Here is a 4,960-nt window from a genome sequence, read left to right as displayed (position 1 = left end):
ATCTAATGACTTCTGTCCTTATAAAAAGAGGAAAATTTGGAAACAGATAGACACAGGAGGAGAACACTATCTTATTGTGGTGATAGAGACACAGGTTGGCATGATGTGTCTATCAGTCAAGCAATGCCAATAATTGCTGACAACTTCTTGAAACTAGGAGAGTAGCATGGAAAAGATCCCCCCTCCTTGCCACCAGAAGAAACAAACCTTGCCAATACTTTGCTTTCGAAATTTTAGCCTCCAGAACTGTGAGGCAATACTTTTATTTGAAGGCACTCCGCTTGTGGAAGGTTGTTACAGCACTCCTAGAAAACAGTTTACAGGACTGTGAAGTGCATGTATTGGAACTCAGCCATACTTAAGATTCCTCGAACTTAATCTTACTTTGTAAAATAAATCAGTCTGACGAAAGGCTTAAGACATGCATCGGACCGAAAACACAGAATGGAATCCTGTGTTCTCCTGGCATTTAATCTCGATCACATATTATGATTACGTTATGATAATTCGGGAACAAATGTTCTCCTGAACATGATAGGCAACAATAGCAGGTTGCTAGGCAACCCGCAGCTGGGCTGCAGCAAAGGAGGCAGCACGACCTCGCACCGGCCCAAACAAAGACATACTCTAGAATACACCCTGAGATAAAACGGGTGGATCCCGCAGTTGCTGTGGATTCAAATCTCCTTCTCTTTTCTATATCTATGTGTGTAGATATATGTGTGTATATCTGTGTGTGTGTGTGTGCGCACACGTGTATTTAAATGCACCTACTTTCTTGACCAATTTAAGAAAAGAATAACTCCTTTGAGGCGATCCTTCCTGTCTAAGCTTGAGTTTCTATTTCAATAACTGCAAATTCATCTTGGTAGGCTACTCGTCCGGTTAGGGTTGCCGTTTCTAGACTACACCTTAGCAGTGTGGAAATTATTGATGCACAGATCCTTTGTGATCTTATATTGGAATGTTGGTGTTTCACCCCTATACATTATGTTAAATTCTAAGAAAAAATGCACCTCATAGGTAATGGATGGAGAAACACTGATCAAGACATTTTCGGATTCCAAGTTACCAAAGTATTGAACAAAATCTCTCAGAAGTACAGTGCAGCCAATGTCAAATGGGAAACCTGTTCATATATTATGAACTTCTAAGAGTAGTAACATCAAAAGTTACATAATGAACAATGGCTCTGATTGTCCATCATCCCATTCATTTAATTGGAGAAAAGCAAATAAATACTGACTTAGTACACAAGGTACTGAAGAGCCTAACAAGACTCAAAATTCACCATTAATTAATTGATCCTGAAAAACATGTTCCTATTCAAGTAATGTCTGAAAAAAAAAGAAAGGATAAAGGGAGATTTGAAAACTGTTTCTTTATACACATCAAAGTTAGCAAAGTCATCCACTATGTGTCATCTGCAGAGGAGTTAAACCAAAGGACTTTTTCTGGACCATCTAACTTGGGTAAATTCTTCAAAGGCACATTATTAGGAAGAATGTTATATTCTTCAGTCAGTGCTCCAGAATCACCATTGAATGGATTTTATGGAAACCCACTGAATTTCAATAGCACATAAAGACCTAGAGCAAACTCTTGTGCTCCTAGAAGTAGTTTTAGAAAAAGCTTAGCTCAATCCTCAGACAATATTATGCATATTAGTAGTGACAAAAAATGGTAAGGTCCCACAACTGTTCACATTCCATTCAGAGTTCATTTCTTGCACCTTCATCTATAACCACATCACGCTCCTTCATTAGAGCTATAGATATTACAGTCTTGTAAGTACTAACAGCTATCCATTAGAGTACCTCTGCACTCATGTATGCTAACAAGAAACTATCAGCAATAAGAAATATGAAATGAGAGTGAACATTTGGGGTAAGGATTTATTAGATCTTATGCTGCTGGTGTAAAGAAATTGGCTTTACAATGGCCCAGGTGCAACTTTCACTTTAGGTTATTGGATGGTTCATCTCTTTCTACTGAAATCGAGCTGACCTCAAGTTTCTGGGACTTTGATGGATCACAATTAATGGAAATAAAAATCCACCTGCGTCTGACATATGTGTAGAAGATTATGCTACAGTTTGGGCTAAGGATAAAGCTTCTAATGAGGACCAATAATAAAATGGAAATGAAAGTTATAGAACAGAAAATGAACAGACCATGAACCATGGTGCTAAAATAGATACCTGAGTGAAGGTGTGAATAATATTTCCTTGTCTCCTTTATCATCTTCTGATAACAATGATTTAAGTGAAGACTTCAGAGAATATTTAATAGGTGCAAAAGACTTCAACAGAACTTGAATAACTCTAGAGGAAATTTATCTCAAAGAAGAAAAATATGTAAATATACATATTACATATATGTAATATGTAAAGAAGAAAAATATGTACCACCCCAGAATATATCTGATTCTCTCAAGGAAAATGAAAAATCATTCAGTGAAACTGATAAATAGATATAAACATCTCTAACATGAGTGAATATACAAAACATACTTCTAGGAATAATTTGATTTTACCAGACACAGATTTTAGAGTTGGTTCTTCATTTGGACTCTCCATGTGATAGCTGTAATGGAACATACATGTGGAAAGAAGAGGGCTTGGAACCCACTGGAAATGTCTATCCAATTGGGAGTTATGAGTCCTATGAAATGAACAGCATAGATATTTTGAATAATCTTGAATTATGTGAATTTGAGGATGATGGCCTTATGATACACATCTTGAAAATGTGAAGCATGAAAATATGAACTGCTTTGACTGACCAGACAGAAGTGTTCAGCAGCCTCAGGAAGAATTTTGGAAAAGGCCACCCTAGAAGTTGCGTAGACAAGAACACTACCATCTCAGTCATCCTAACCGCTATGATTACCATGGAAAAAGTAATGTGAGCGGAGGCTCTCCCTATAGTGAACCTTCTTTGGGTCATTTTGAAAGCTATGGAGAGACACCCCTTTTCCAGCTTCAGATAATGTTTGTAGACATACCAGAAAATGCAGTGATGCTGAATGAGATGACCCTCCAACACATGGTTCAGGATTGGACCTTTGTAAAAGCTTAGTTACTCAAGCTGAAACACCTCCTGCATCAGCATGAAGGAAATGGTTCATGGAATGATACTCAGATATCATTGCCATCTAGTACAGAACCAGAAGTTGGTGATGAAGTATATGAGAATGAAGATTTATTAAATGAAATAAAATGAGTTAAAGATAAAATAAACACAAAAGATGAAAAGATCCAACAATTAGAACTTCAGCTTGCAATTTACTATAACCACCACCAAAAGTCAAGGAGGAAAAATGCACACATACTGATAAATATACCAAAACACCCTGGAAACAAATTCCTCCTCAAATGCTACAACCTTCCAGCAGCCTTCCCAGACCAACAGACCATGCCAGGAGAGAATGAATATAGCCACAACATACGGAGATCCCCAGCGAAGGTGCAATCCAAGACATGTGTCAGGGCTTCACATATCTGGATGAAAGCTTTACATATGACTTGCAATAAGAAAGCAACTATGGTTTGGAAGACCAGCCTTTTGCATCAGGCCCACACTAACAATGGATGTGGCTAAGAGTACATTTTCTGAAGCAAACTTGAACATGACTGTAAATGCTCAAGAGCCTTATCATTTGCCAAATGATAAAATTAGTGATATGCAGTTTATACTCACTTTTCTTCAGACACCTCTCCAGTCTAGTACAGTAGGCCAGGCTAAGAGAGTTAGAAGCTATACATTTCATCTCATATCCTTGCAGCTTTTAAAGCCATCCATCTTGATTCTGTGATACCTCCTCCAGTTTCTGAATCATCTCCAGGCAGGACTCCCACTTGGAAGAAGTCTTTGATAATCATAGCATGTAATTCAGCAAAACTTCAGTTAACATCAAGTAAGAAAAAAAAAAAAAATCGTACAACTAATCAGAATCTGAGAGTGCCTAAGCTCTCCCACCCTTCAGGTTCTTTCAAACAAAAACAAATAAACAACCTCCAACAAGAGCCTCAAAGCTTTTAAGCCAGACAAGCATCTCAAACATACTAAGACAAAGAAAATAAATCGTGTAGAATCCAAATGGCAATTTACATTTTGGGGATTCTTTGGCCTCTAATCATTATTCCAGTCTTCTTAAACCAAAGATATATTAAGTACATAGCCATCACCTGCCAATTTGTTTTTTAAAAAACCATCTGTTCTCTAATTGTTTTACATGTTGTTTTATAAGTGTTTGACAGTTCCTGCTATACACACTCTCTCTTTCGCCTGCCACCACATAAGACATGCCTGCTTCCCCTTCCGCCATGAGTATAAATTTTCTGAGGCCTCTCCAGCCATGCAAAACTGTGAGTCAATTAAACTGTTTTGTCAATTAAAATGATTTGTCTTTGTAAATTATGCAGTCTCAGGCAATTCTTGATAGCAGTGTCAGAATGAACTAATACAATTGTTTTTACATTATTTCAGATCTCAGTATCAATAATTCAATTAGATCCTCACTGAATTAGTTTGGCAAATATTCTTGTACAAATACACTATAGTGTTGCAAAATTAGTATTTGCAATTGATCATTAACCATCATCTCTGAAAATGCACTGTTCAAATAATCCAATTATATATTAGCAAACACAATTAAAAATAAAAAACACATCTTACAATTTTATTAAAACAAAATAGGAAAAAATTTAACAAAAAAATACAAGATTACAATAAAAAACAAGAATTCATAAGTAAAATTTTAGAAAAACTAAGTAAATGAAAAGGTATACTGTGTTCATAAATTTTATCATTTTATCATTTCATATTTAGTATGTCTATTTTCTCCAAAAGGATTTTTATAATTACACAAGGTCTCAACCAAATCTCAGTAGCGATTTTGTAAAAATTGATTATTCTAAAAACATATAAAGGTTGGAAAGGCCTAATATAGTGAAAA

The 4,960-nt window shown here is 36.1% G+C and overlaps 1 pseudogene; it reads left to right on the top strand.

Moving 5' to 3' along the window:
* The first annotated feature begins 1,026 nt into the window (after positions 1 to 1,026).
* Positions 1,027 to 4,175, top strand: LOC111535354 (annotated as a pseudogene).
* Positions 4,176 to 4,960: the final 785 nt, after the last annotated feature.

The sequence above is a fragment of the Piliocolobus tephrosceles genome, chromosome 14, assembly GCF_002776525.5.
Source record: "Piliocolobus tephrosceles isolate RC106 chromosome 14, ASM277652v3, whole genome shotgun sequence".
Taxonomy (NCBI): domain Eukaryota; kingdom Metazoa; phylum Chordata; class Mammalia; order Primates; family Cercopithecidae; genus Piliocolobus; species Piliocolobus tephrosceles.
The sequence above is the reverse complement of the archived record's forward strand: the minus strand, read 5'-3'. Positions and strand labels throughout refer to the sequence as shown.